General features: G+C 35.9%; 1 long non-coding RNA gene across 1 annotated transcript; it reads left to right on the top strand.

Moving 5' to 3' along the window:
- Positions 1-550: 550 nt before the first annotated feature.
- LOC110686593 lies at positions 551-1,720 on the top strand. The gene is made up of 2 exons (XR_002504262.1): positions 551-796; positions 1,477-1,720. It is a non-coding gene; the product is annotated as an uncharacterized LOC110686593 (long non-coding RNA).
- Positions 1,721-13,341: the final 11,621 nt, after the last annotated feature.

Below are 13,341 nucleotides of genomic sequence, written 5' to 3'. Positions count from 1 at the left end.
TAAACTCTTTGTTTGTCTATTGATCATTACTCAATTTTATCATTTACTACGTATATCGGTATATGTTAACGATATTACAAGTGTTAAGTGTACAACTAAACTAATATAACAAATTCATGGAATGTACTAATATAGTAGGAATAGTACGTCTAAGATATAGCGTTATTGTCACGTAGTCTATTTACCAATTTTTATGTCTACTGTTTTGTGATCAAGCGCGGAGCACCGAAGGTTATTGGATAGTATGCACACTATTTTATATTTATATATAGTGAGATATTCAGATATAAATTTACAAATAACATCGTTGATTTTTTTAAAATTCAAAATTTACAAAATTACACTTGAAAAATTTAGAGGGAATTTTTCCTCCATAGACCATAATCAAACATTTTACTTGATTACTTGATTAAAAAGTAGAGGGTAAATCTTCCCTCCACAATAATTTCAGTTGAAAAATAAGTGGAAAATCTCTCTCTTATTTATTTCAATAGTAACTTTTTAATATTTACAAAAAAAAAGTAAATTTCTTTTTTTTTTTTTTAAAAAAAAAAAACGTGAGTAAGCTCCATCTTTCTCCATTCTAACAAACAAAAAGACCCAAAGCATGAAAAATAAGAACCCTAGAATTGGCTAGAACAACCGTTTTCACCCATTCTCTATCTTCTCTTCTTTTTATTTTTCGAAATACTCCATCTTCTCTTCAAATCTTAGTTCTCCTTCGTCACTGGATTTTCTCAACCGCTCAAGCATCTACTCCATTCTTTGTCTTCTCAACTCAAGTGGGAAATGTTAGGTAATTGTGTATTTCTTTGATTCTTTTGTTTAATTGGTTAGAACTTAAAAAAAAGGGGAATGAATTTGAATGATTTTACATCAATTATTGCTTATAGATATATAGTGGATTAATGGGGAAAAACTGATTTTTCTTTTACTTTTGTTAAAGGGGGGGAACAGGTTGCTCTGGGATTACATGTCCAATTCGTTTATATGCTATGCATAGTTTTATAAATTTATTCATGTTGCTCTGGGATTACATGCCCAATTTACACCGATAGTTTCTTAGAATTTTTCTTTCTCGGAGCCGAAACTTGAATATGATGACCAGATTTACATCCAACCAAGAGATATAACCCATTTATTATAAATTGTTAGTTGTAATTTCCAGCCTATGGTCATGTGCCAAGAATAATTATAAATTTGCAATTTAGTCAGTTACAAATTCATAATTTTGTACATACTTTAATGATGGTGACTAAAGTAGAGCACAACTCAGCCATCCACATGATTGGCAAACAATGACTGCTCCTTGCGGTGTTGCAAGCGCTTATGAAGAGGATATTAACGCCAGCTCTACTTGATTACATTAGAGGATGGCTATTGCTATCAATTTTTCTAGCTTGTCTAATGCTCTCTGATTTGTATTGTTTTGCTTTTGATTTGTATTATCTAATGCTGTCTGATTTGTATGGGCAGGAGAAGTTATTGGTTTACTTTTGGATTTTGTACAATGCTCCTTGGAGCCTAGGTTACATGGACACTTCATTCAACTGCCGTGTCCGTGTCGGACACCGTGTCACCGACACTCGTGGGACGCACGACAATACTTCTCGGACCATATCCTACTATTATATGGGTTGTTCAACTTTTTTTAATGAGAAAATGTAATTAAAGTAAGATAAATAAGGTAATTGTTAAATAACATGGGTGCCTTCATATATACCTCATTGTTAATATGATAAAGTATGATCTAATGAAAGGACAAAATGACAAATATATGGTCAAATTCATTTTTTTTAAAATATCTTATATGAATTTTAACATCCCGTACCCATGTCCCTTATTTTGAGATAGGCGTTTTTCCGTATCCGTTTCGTACCCGTATCTGTGTCAGTATCCGTTCTTGTGAAACCTAGCTTGGAGCTTTTATTTAAGTAATTTTAATCTTTTCCCCTAATAAAAATATTCAATTTCGGAAAACAATGGCAATATGAATAATTATGTAGTATAATGTATGTAATCCATTACATCATTTATAGAGGAATAAAAAAAAATTATAACTAATTAGTCCTAAATTAGTTAGATAATTTTAGGTACCAATTATTTTTTGGTTCGAGTCATTTTGGCCTTTCAGGTATAAGGTAACTATAGTTCGAGTCACTTCGGGTTTCGGGTTTGTTCAGGTCAATCACTTCGGGTTTCGGGTCTGTTCAGATCAATCACTTCGGGTTTCGGGTCTGTTCAGGTCAATCACTTCGGGTTTCGGGTCTGTTCAGAAACTTTGGGTCACTTCGGGTTTCGGGTTAGGTCAATTCGGGTCGAGTCAATTTGGGTCAGGTCAAGTTCAGGTTTCGGGTCAATTTCGGGTCGGGTCATTTCAGGCATCGGGTCAAGTTCGGGTCAACTCCATTTCGGGTCGGGTTTGGGTCAAGTCGGGTTAATTTGGGTTCGGGTCATTTTCGGGTCAATGATTTCGAGTCGCGAATCGGGTCATTCGGGTCGGGTCAGAATTGCCAGTTCTACTCCACCATTGTAAAGAGGCAAAGAGAATCGTAAAATTGTTTGCAAAATGGCTACAACTTGATTAATGGGCCAGGTCTAGTTTGTTTTTTGGTCTAATATGTATTGCTTAAGAAATAACGTGTATACATATTTATTACCAAGTTAAGTATGTTTTATAAAGTTTTGGGGGTCTAATTATGGTTGTTTTATCTTATCATCACCTTTTAATCCTTTCATCACTAAATCAAAATTTGCCTATTTATTAACCAGCATAAATGACTAGATGAACCGTGCCATAAAACATTTTAAAGAAATTGCATGGATGTTTGCATTATTAAGTTGAAATATAATTGAAATGTTGGTGTTAAATCATCTTTCTTGGCAATATAAAGTGTCACTTTTTAAAAAAAAAAAAAGATTAAAGTGTAATGTACTGTCATTGTGAAGTTACTAAAAAAAGATTAAGGTAACATATATAGTTACAATTCACTAATTTTCCCTTTTTACCATAAGCATTTTTAGATTTCAATTCTATGATACTATGATTTGTTTACTCCTTTTTGTTACATGATGTCTGTTTTTAGTGTATGGTTTTCTTACAAGTGTTCGTCATTCTATGGGCAAGATAAATTTTTTTTTTAAGAAAATCAGGATGCTTTGAAGAAAAACACACTCAGTATCATTTTTTTTTTAAGAAGCAATTCCTTATACACATCTTGATATGCATGACAATTACAAGAATACAAGGTCACGCATTGTGGATGCATGTCAATTAGTTTAGTAGATTAAAATCCTAAATTATCTAAGGCCAAAATTAAATCTTGTCAACAAAACACATGCTTCTCTTTGTGAACATAGTTCATTACAAACTTTCAATGTTTTGCTTTGATGCTGGGAACATTGCTGCTTTCATTAAAATTATAACTTATTACTATACAATGCAAAACCCTGAATAGATCAGTTCAAATTGTAATTAATCATTACTCGTAATGTCAATTATATACCACTAACTCAATTATTTGGTGAACATATCTACATTTGGAGTCAGATCAAATAATTACACCCATAATCAAACATTATCAAACTGTTTATTTGTTGAGACATTGGTATATGAGTGTTTTAACATAAATTTGCCAAATTATGTTAGACAAAATAAAGGGTTTCATGCGCATGATCGAATATATTAACAAAAATAACAAGAGGTTGAATCACTGTCAATTCTAGCTATAATCTACAGTGATTACTCCTGAAAAGAAAAAGGAGATGAAATAATGGAATCGATGTAACAATTGCATTCTAACTAATTAAAGTGTAATGATTAAAAGTTTCTTTGATATACATTTTAAAATGTAAATTTGTAAAGCAAGATTCTATAATCAAAATTAGAAACAAGGTAAGTTTACCTAGACAATCATCATCATTTTGGAAGATGACTAAATCATGTCGATCAATATAAATCAAAGGGTCTCTAATCGAGGAGCCTTTAGTGATAGAATATATAAAATGAGCTTTAACCATCATCTTAAAGCTTATGGTTGAGTCGATCATTTGACAATATAATATTAATAGACGTGACAAGAAGGTTACGTGTTCAAATCTCATTCAACCCAACCTCATTTTCACTTAAAACATTATATATTCCAAAACCAAATACGGTAATTGATTTTGATTAACCATGAGGCAAAGGGTAGATTTCCTCGATAAACTCCTACTCTAATCAGCAAGCTAAGCTATTAATGATACAAATTACGGGTTGTTAGACTGTAATTTATTGTTCTTTTATAGTCTTTTCATTAGAGAGTTTTATGTAAAACATGTGTTCTTATTCTTTTCAATGAATACGTGATGCTAGGTGTTCTATACATATGATTAATTATGAATGTCTTCAGAAAATTAGAATCAATTTATAGTCTTATGTAATGTGTAGGTTGCATTGATTGATCCTTGCTGGGTTGACGGCTATGGGGAATGGGGTTACCTATGTCAAGCTCTAATTTTTCGTTGATGGCGAGCCAGATGAACTCAACCTAAGGCTAAGGCTTTTAAACTCCTCAAATAACAAACATTATTAGGTAGTTTAAGACCATCACGTCATATATATGCGATCAAAATGAGACACGTACACGATTCATTTTCATTCAGGGTATCAATTTCTTTTTATTGCTATGGATCTCAGTTTATGGATGATGTGGTGGTTTTGAACTATGCAATATGACAATTTTCTGCGTACAATCAGTTGTACTTTATACATGGTACAACCAAAACTATTTGTTAGCGTATAAGCTATATATATCAAAGACAGTCCTAAGTTTGCATTCAATTCTATCAATGAAATTTTACAAATTGAAAATTTGATCTTGAGATGACCCTTTTCGAGCAATGTACTGCAGCTAAAGAGTAAATTGTGAAGCAAAAATAGAGTATAGCTAATTAAAGATTTACTTTAATTGAAAAAAAAAATAACCTAAAGTCTAACTAAAGTAAGCTATGTTAATTATACTATTACCATCCTATCACACATGCATGACATCTAAAAAAAAGAATGAATCTCCGACTCTCTTATATTCAATTCCTTCCAGAGTTTGAATGATAGTCTGTCTTAATTTATATTCAGTTTTCTCAAAAATATGTAGTCAGGTTAAAGATGTAAAAATTAGCCTAATTACTACGGAGTAGCTTGGATTAGTCTAAATTAAAATATGATCAATCGTCGAAATGAGCTTAAACACGAATAACCCTAAAAATCTATCTAGATGTAAGCAATATCCATGGAAGATTCGGTGCTAATAACCGATGCAATGATAATAAATATAAAAAATATGTAGGCAATGCAATGATTATATATATGAATCTAAGGGATGAAAAAAAATAGTAACACACTTGGTAATTGGTGTAACTCCTTTAATTAGAAGGAAAAAAAAAGGCCTTTTCCATAGTAAATATAATAATTAGACTATAAGTTTAATCTGATTACACAACTTTTTTTTTTAATAAGAATTAATAAGAAAAAAAAAAAGTGGGGTATGATATTCTGTAAACATTGAAAGAAAATTATTTAGTTGCATTTTCTTATATGGAGTTTTTACATACCTTGTTCGAGAAAATTTTCATAGTTCATCACATAAATTAAATAGATTGAGGATTTGGGTTTCAAAATAACCAAAGCCAAGCTACGATTTTTGTAACATCCGTATATAAGATGCACTTCCTATGCATAAAAGTATAAAACACAAAGTAGGTACGTTGTACACTTGTACACATAATTATTGTTTATAGCAAATTCATATATTTGGTCAGTCACATGGTGTTGTCACTTATAAGCAATTAATTAAATAATAGGGGTTACGACAATGATGTAATGAGGTTATATTGATAGATGAGAGGCATGAAAAAATAGGATTATTGTAAGTAGAGTTATTATTTTAATATTCAAAATAAAAAAAAGTGGGGTAAGTACTTGAAAGAATAGATGGAGTTATTTTATAATATGTAAATTTGCTCACATAATATATTGAGGTTACCCTTATAGAAAAATAAGGTTACTCATATAAAGAATTAAAGTTACTTATAATAACAAATACTAGTACTTTTATAAGTAAGGGCTTGTTCTCTTCACCTTTTAAAAATAAGTTTAGATCAGATAAGATAAGGTTCAATAAATTTAATAAGATTTAATAAGTTCCAATAATTTAAATGAGGGCTAATAAGTTGCAATAAGTTTTAATCAAGTCTAATATTAAGGTCTAATGAAATCCAACAAGTTTCAATAAGGTCCAATAAATTCTAATAAGTTCAATTAGGTCTAATAAGTTTAATAAGTTCAGTTAAGTTTAGTTAAGTTCAGTTCAAATAAGTTCAGATCCAATAAGATGAACAGAACACAACCTAAATCTGGCCACGCCATGTGGGCCTTGTGGCTGGCCAAAACTTAATGATTATTTAGTATGATGGCGCCTATATTATTATTATAACAAATTAAATGGAAAAATAAAAGAAAAATATATTTTAAACGTAGTACTTCTGATAGGCTTATCGCGTACCTAACAAAAATAACCTAACTATTCCTTCTAACTGTGTAGTAGGGCAAGTAAGGATCGAATCCCAAGAGACTATGGTTCATTCAATTAATCAGACTCAATTAATCACTAAGCACGTGACCAATCAATAATGGATGATAATAATCAACTAATTTATTAAATAACACAATTAACTAGAGGAAATATTAATCAATAAACTAAAGCATCCAAGATCAAGCATCACCACGATTATGATTGATAAACTAATAAATCTACCCCCAATATATAAATCAATTGACAAGAAGAAAAGCAATCCCTAATAATAATACCAAAGGTCTCTTCCGAGTTATCAATGGCTTCCCAAATTAACTATCAAGCCTACTTCCGTGGAATCAAGCGAATAAGGGACATTAAACACCATGCCTAGATTCCTAATTATTCAATCATCTACTTCCGTGATGATCTTCAAACCCTTAATTGAAATAACCTAATCCCGTTAATACCCAACTTCCGTTGCAATAAGAACAAAGGGATGATAACAATACTAATTATCCCTAATCTAGTATTGGCATAAACACAATCAATTAAGCATGTCAATTGGGATTATTATTGGGGAATTTAAAGATCTACTTTATACATCAATCATAATCGGGCTTAGCAAGATCCCGGATTAAGGAAACTACTCACAAATCATAATTAAATCAAAAACAAGATCTAATAGAGAACACATAATTAAAGAACTATAAAATAAATAAAAGAGATGGAAAGTAAGAAATACCAAATACTTCAATTGATGATCTTGAATTCTTGAGGAACAATTAATAAAGCTAGGATTAAAGATTGAAATTGCTTAAGAAAATAAAACTAGGGTTCTTGAGAGTTTTCTAGGGCTTAAGGAGAAAACTAATGAAAAACTAACTGTCTAAAAGTTAATTACAAAAGGGTATTTATACCCCCAAAAGATAATATTTCGGAAAAATAAGAAAATACGCGTTCTTGAGCTTTGCCCGGTCTGACCGGGCGGACCTCGCCCGATCGGGCGGAGGAAGGCTGCGTAAAATACGACAGTTTTCCTTCTTTGCCCGGTCTGACCGGGCGAACCTCGCCCGGTCGGGCGCGCGTAACACGTTTCCAAAATTGCATCTCATAACTTGATTTCTTCATCGCCCGGTCTGACCGGGCGAAGCCTGCCCGATCGGGCGCGCGTTGCACCGTTCAGAATTGGGCTTCTTCCTGTGAACTCCTCATTGCCCGGTCTGCCCGGGCAAGCCATGCCCGGTCGGGCATTCCACATAAATTGCAGTTCTTGGCTATCAACTCTTCCAAATCTACTAAAAACACGTCCAATTGCCTAGAAACGCTTCATATTCCTGAAAAGCTTACTAAAACAATCGAATACACTAAAGAAGAGATTGTTAGCAAGAAATAGCTCCGTAGAGCTCAAAACCATGTAAAATCATGCAATCAAACCGGGGAAAACCATTGTATAAAACACGTATATCAAATTCCCCCAAGCTAAACCTTTGCTTGTCCCTAAGCAAAGCAATGAATAAATAAATCAATACTTCACCCCAAAAGTAACTCAAATCAATAAATACGATTAAAGGTAAACTCGACAGTTATGCATCAAAGTCAACCAATCAAATCCATCTAACTACTCATCCTGTCTGACAATGGTCAAATAGAGCAAACCACAAGAGCATATAGAATTCAAGACTAGTGTTCACACACTCAACTCTCATTTATGTGGCGAGTAAAAGATATACTCGGTCGCTCTCCATCCAACTCCTTTAAATGTGAACAATGCCCTCCCAAGCTCACGCACTCGTGTGTTTTAAGAAAACAAGCACTCAACCTAGCAGTCGACTCGAAATATATCAAATCATTCTTTGCATTGGAAAACAACTAATTTCACATTCACACAACTCTATGCACAAAGGTCAGAAGGTCTTCAAAGCTTGTAATGTAAGGCTAGGGTAAAAGGTGGGAAATATTTGGGAAAATGTAAGAGTAAAGCTATGCTTAAGGGAGCCAAAATCCTAATAAATAAAACCAAGGTCAAAACAAATTAATGACCAAATCATCTCCAACACAACTCAGCTCTACCAAAAATTCACCAAACATCCCAATTATATTAAAAATTTCCAACACTTAAAATTTCACTCATATATACAAAATATAAAATTATAGAACTTGAGTAAACAAACAAACTTTGAACTCTCTTTTTTTTTCTTGAGCAGCCTTCAATTAGAACACTTGAACATTGAAACAATTTTTTTTCCTTTGCTCTTTCTTTTTCTTTTCTCTCACATTGGAATTTTTTTTTTTTTTTTCTTTGCACAATAAATTTTCAATTTTTTTTCTTTTTTTTCAATCCACAACAATAAGAACAAATAAGAAACTTCTCAAATCCACCCAAAATTGTGCAAATTACATGCACACTACAACTCCCTCGCCTCACTCACTATTAGCTCCCCCAAGCTAAGCTTGGGACTAGTAACCAATGGGGCTTAAATAGGCTTGTAATGTGGCAAAATAAACAATAAAAGGGCACAAGCAACAACATGGGTAGCAAGAAGGGAACAAATGTATCTAATATCGTCTGAAGGCCACCTAGAGGAACAAATGCCTTCGTCCTCCTCAATGTGCATATTAATGAGTCATGCAAACATTACTCAAAGTTATAAACCAATACTCAACTTCATTGACATACCAGGAACTAACACACATTCCTAACCAAATCAACTAGTCAAGCACTATATTCACAAGTAGTTGGGCAAAATTGACTCATGGTAAGACATCCAAGCAATCAAACATCAAATCATGGCTAACCTATCCACAATACTCGTCATCATATACCAAGAATTAAAACAATTTTCATGAATGGGGCACAGGGAAGCATGATTTATTATTCATTGGATCGTATTTTTGTATTTTTTTTTTTTTTAAGAAGAAAACAACTAAATAACTACACTAAAATAAAACAAGAAAGATAAGAGAGATAAGGAGAGAGAATACCAACATGTACGAAGTAACTCCCCCAAGCTAAACGCGGCAATGGCCTCATTGCAGCTTAAGGAGAGCATAGCAATCTCGACGGCTCCTCAAAAGGAAGCGGAGGGGCCATCATCATCACCACCAACATCATCATCATCAACATCATCATCATCAACATCATCATCATCAACATCATCATCATCAACACCATCATCCTCGACACCAGCTGTGCCACTGCCACCTGCCATACCTCCCGCACCGGGAAAGTGATACCAAGAAGGATGGGGACCATCCCTCGGGATATACCCTTGCCTGCAGAAGTAGTCATAAACAGGATACATAGACAAGCGAAAATCCTGCTGGCCTGCGTTAAGCTCCCGAAGGTTAGTCTCTATGGTCTGGACTCGGGTAGAAAGGTCCAGCTGACCTACCCTAAGCTCCCTAATACCGGCCATAATGGCCTCGTGATCGCTAGGAGGAGGCGGAGCAAGGGAGGAGGTAGAGGGTCCAGCAGACTCTCTCCTAAAATAGGTCCTAGTGGGGGCAGCTGGTACAGGGGTAGACGAATCACTAGGGAACTGGAGAAGGTAGGAGGGCTGGTGAGGCATAATCTTAGTTAGGTCAGGGGAAGGTAAAGGCACAGAAAGCCTGTTGGTTCTCCCTATGATCCAACTAAATCTATTAAAATCTATGGATAACCAACCCGCAGTAGTGAGATAATGCTGATCTAAGGTAATGGGGCCAGGCACTGGGCATCGGCTGGCTTCATCAAAGCCTTCCCGAAGTGCTAGGTGAGTGACAAGGCCTCCTAGGACGATAGGAATGTTAGAGCGTTCACCATTCGATTTAATTGTCGTATAAGTGGTGCCTTGCTTTTTAAGGTGAAGGGCAAACAAGTGTGCAATATTCATTTTAAAGTCTCCATCCTCATCCCCACGCCTTAAATAGCTACCTAAGATCGAAATCTCGTCCGACCTAACATTATTAGGTTCGATTCTACCAAAAATAGTCCACCCAGTGAATCTAGTCCACAGCCTAAGGACTGGTTGGTGGATTTTGTGTGAAAGGGCGTGCTGGAAAGATTCAATGTTTTCACCAGTCATAGCAAACCAAAAGTTCCCCAGAAATGAAGCTACTAGGTTGCACAGTTAAGCCGGTACAAGGAAGTCCAAACTTCCTAGCAAAGCCTTCTAAGGACATTCTATGAGACCTATTCAGCAACCTATACACAACATACTTCACCAAACCATTCCTACCCTTTTCAATATCAAATGAGCTCAAAAATTCAAGAGTTAAATCTTCATAAGTTCTATAGTTCATATTGAATAGTTGAGACATTCCTAATTTTGCAAACAAATTCTTACATTCCGAATCTATTCCTAGCTTAGAAAGCAATGAACGGTCAAAAGAATCGGGTAGGGATTACCTTTCGGCGCGAGAGCTCGATGAACCGCTGCTTTTGGTTTGGGAATTCCGGAACGAAAACCACGTGTGGGTACCCGGTTACACTTTCCAAGTCCAATTGTGGTTGTTGTTGGGGTGTGCTTCTCGTTCTTTTCCTTTGAGACATCTTCAAAAGCTCGAAATTATGTGAGTGGTGAGATAGCCTGGGGTTTTCTTGAGGTTGAACAAAGAGGAGGGACGGAGTTGCAGAAATATTTTGCAAAAAAAAAAAAAAAAAAAAAAAAAAAAAAAAAAAAAAAAAAATAAATTGGGTTTGTATGGTGAATTTGAGGGATTTGATTGTTGAATCTTGATGAAATTGGATGGGAGATGAAGTTAGGGTTTTAGAATTGGGGATTTTTAGAGAGAGAAAGAGTAGAGGGTATAAGAGTTTGAGGAATGGGAATGAGAGAAGATGCTGAAATCCTAATATAAACCCGCAGGATTCCATCGCGCCCGATCGGGCGCTCTTTGCCCGGTCTGACCGGGCGAAGAAGACTGGACTTCAATTCCTTTTTTTTTTTTTTTTTTTTTTTTTTTTTTTTTTTTTTTTCAGATTCTGCTACTCGCGCCCGATCGGCGGGCTTTGCCCGGTCTGATCGGGCGGAGAGAAGCTTAGCTTCATACTCTTCTTTTTGGCTCTCTGTTTCTCGCGCCCGATCGGGCGGAATTTGCCCGGTCTGACCGGGCGAAGAGCAAAAAACGCGATAACTCGATCTTTGACTGCTCTCTTGACATCCCACTTCGTGCTTAGCTTGATACTCTCTGTAAAACAGCATAACACAGACATAAACTGAAAGATAAAGTATAAAATATTAAGGAAAATAGAAAAAAGAATCGGGTTGCCTCCCGCAAGCGCTTGTTTAGAAGGTCATTAGCTTGACCGTATTCATCCTCATTGAGTTTGTGGCGGGGAAGAGAATGTGATATCTGACTTCTCTTCAATAGGATCTCCCGCTCGATAGTGCTTCACCCTTTGTCCGTTGACTTTGAAGGTGCCCCCGGTGTTGTTCCATAATTCAATGGTGCCATAAGGATATGCTTTGTAGACCGTGAAAGGGCCCGACCATCTTGACCTGAGTTTCCCTGGAAATAGTTTCAACCTTGAATTGAATAGAAGGACTTGATCTCCTTCTTTGAATTCTCTTTCTTATGAGGCCCTTGTCGTGCCACCTTTTTGTTTTCTCCTTATAAAGCTTTTGAACTCTCATAGGCTTCGAGGCGGAGCTCATCTAGCTCATTCAACTGCAATAGCCTCTTCTCTCCCGCGGCCTTAGCGTCAAAGTTCAGGCTTTTGATGGCCCAAAATGCTCGATGTTTCTAGCTCGACGGGTAAGTGACAAGCTTTTTCCGTATACAAGTCTGTACGGGGTTGTACCTATTGGAGTTTTGTAAGCTGTTCGGTAAGCCCAAAGTGCATCATCAATTTTGTCAGCCCAATCCTTTCTCGTTCTTGCAACTGTTTTCTCTAGGATGGACTTTATCTCTCGATTTGATACCTCTACTTGGCCACTGGTTTGGGGGTGATAGCCAATTCCAAGTTTGTGCTGCACTCCATATTTCTTCAACATTGCTTCGAATCGGCTCTCCATGAAGTGTGTTCCCCTGTCACTAATCAACACACGTGGGATACCAAATCTATTGAAAATGTTTTTCTTGAAGAATTTACTTACCACACGGGCATCATTGCTTGGTGTTAGCAATGGCCTCAACCCATTTTGACACGTAGTCAACGGCTACCAAAATGTATCGATTCCCTTAGAGGAAGAGAAAGGGCCCATGAAATCTATCCCCCACACATCAAACAACTCGACCTCGAGTATGTTGTTGAGTGGCATTTCGTTCCTCTTGGAAATATTTCCCGTTCGTTGACAACGGTCACAGGCCTTGACATAGGAGTACACATCCTTAAACATAGTGGGCCAGTAAAATCCGCATTGTAGGATCTTTGCAGTTGTTTTCGAGGGGCCTGCATGTCCACCACAAGGTAAGTCATGGCAATGAGAAATTATATTGCTTACCTCACTTTCGGGAATGCACCGTCTGATCACTGCATCGGCACATAGTTTGTACAAGAAAGGGTCTTCCCAAAAGTGTCGGTGTGCCTCATAAAGGAATTTCTTCCTTTGTTGATAGGAGTAACCGTGAGGCATTGTACCTGTAGAAAGATAGTTAGCTAAATCAGCATACCAAGGAGATTCAACCTGTAAAAGAGCTAACAAACGCTCAACGGGAAAAGAGTCATCAAATGGGAGGTTATCCTCATCCTCCTCATCAAGGAGGAGGCGAGAGAGATGGTCTGCGACGACATTCTCTGTCCCCTTCGTATCTCTGATCTCTATATCATAATCCTGCAATTGGAGGATCCATCTAATCAACCGCG

The sequence above is a fragment of the Chenopodium quinoa genome, unplaced genomic scaffold, assembly GCF_001683475.1.
Source record: "Chenopodium quinoa cultivar QQ74 unplaced genomic scaffold, ASM168347v1, whole genome shotgun sequence".
Classification (NCBI taxonomy): Eukaryota; Viridiplantae; Streptophyta; class Magnoliopsida; order Caryophyllales; family Amaranthaceae; genus Chenopodium; species Chenopodium quinoa.
The sequence above is the reverse complement of the archived record's forward strand: the minus strand, read 5'-3'. Positions and strand labels throughout refer to the sequence as shown.